Here is a 1914-nt window from a genome sequence, read left to right as displayed (position 1 = left end):
AAAAATTGATTTCTTTTGACTAACAACAAAAGCCTATTATAACAAAAGAAGAATCATTCGATACACCCCCTCCTTGTCTCTCTTGAGGTGACCAGCAGGAGAATCGGCAAATAACCAGCCACTCAACTTTCTAGAAAGAGCATGCATATCTCCGTCAATCACATCTTGCCTCCTTAAGAAAAGGAAAACTACATTGAATAAAACAATCTTTGATACACTGTGTGAAAATGAAGCAATGTTTACTACTACTACTACTACTACTACTACTACTACTACTACTACTACTACTACTACTACTACTACTACTACTACGGCTGCTACTATTACAGCATTAACAAGAACCAGGTATAGAAACTAAATACATTAGAGAGTTATATTTCATTCTACGAAGTTCATCACTAGTTTTGCTGATTCTGATAATATTTTCGACCATGTACCAATTCCATATATCCTGCAGCAGAGGAAGATGGAGAGATGCTTTTCCCATGGTCATTTATAAGGATATTGAAGGCGGTGAGCTGACATAATAGTAAACACACCGGTCAAAATGCTTGGCATTTCGTTCTTCTTTACGTTCTCTGCTCAAATTCTGTCGAGGTTGACTTTGCCTGTCATCCTTTCGAGGTTGATAAAATAAGTACCAGTTAAACACTAGACTAGGGTCGATGTAATCGACGAACCTCCTCCCACCAAAATTTGAGGTCTTGTGCTTATAGGAGAAAATGATTTACATCTGTGGTTCCCAAAGTGGGCCGCACTGGCTCCCTGGGGCAATGTAAAAAATCTAGAGGAGGGGAGCGTTGAAGAAAAGTGGGGCGATATTGGAGGCCAAAAGAGGGGCGTTGGATATAAAAATCAACAAAATAATGGGTGGGTTACTTAAGTCAAGTTTTATTTGTGAAATGCAGCTGTTCTGAATTCGCTGCAGAAAGTGGTCTTCGAGGTGGGTGCTGAAAAGTTCCTGGTTTTAAGGGTATCGCGAAAGGCCTGATTGGAGGCCCAACCTTCCGAGTTCTTTTACAGGGCTCATATAAGGACTGCTGCAAAAAATATGAGAGGGCAATATGTTGAATAAAATCGTAATTAACCGGTCCACCAGGAACTTTCAGCACCCAACTCGTATGTTTGTGGTGGTGAGTGGGGCTCAGGATGGCGCTTGAAATGTGGCCTGAGTGTCAAGTGGGCAACAGGTTGAAAGAGTTTGAGAACCAATAACTTACAGTGTTAGTAGAATGAAACGGTTTCAACTGCGATTTAAAATAGCGTCGCAGCCTGGTTTCGATATTTCCAGTAGCTTACCTCTTGTTCTACCATCTTACCGCATTTATTGTATATATTTGTATTCAAATTACTCAAATACTAGGTAGTAAGAACTCTATATGTGTGTAGTTTATTAAATACATTAAATAGATTCTGTCAACAAATAAATAATGTCTTGATAAAACTAAGATAAAACTTTCAGAATAAACAAGAAGACAGTAATGAAAGACAGTCTAAGAAAGGAAAACAAAGAATAAACAAAGACATCGATGAAACACAGGTGAGTTATGTCACGAATGCTTTGAATATGTGAAAATTATTGGGCGGTGCTGAATACTCTACCTGGTATCAGTAAAATTCTAAATTACCACACACCACGTCAAGTCGAGTGGATTTAAAAATAACTTTGAAATGACCAAATTTTATACACTTGGATGTTCAAGTGTTCAAACAGAGGCATGTTAAACGAATATTTTGCGCGTTATTTATAAATAAGCCTCATAGACACACGTGTATGTGGGTGTCCGCGCGTACAGATATATATATATATATATAACTGCATGCATATATATATGAATGCATGTATATATATATATGAATGTATGTATGTATATACATATGCATGAATGTATGTATGCATGTATATATATATAC

This window comes from Octopus bimaculoides, chromosome 9 (assembly GCF_001194135.2).
Source record: "Octopus bimaculoides isolate UCB-OBI-ISO-001 chromosome 9, ASM119413v2, whole genome shotgun sequence".
NCBI lineage: Eukaryota > Metazoa > Mollusca > Cephalopoda > Octopoda > Octopodidae > Octopus > Octopus bimaculoides.
Note: the sequence above shows the minus strand (reverse complement) of the source record.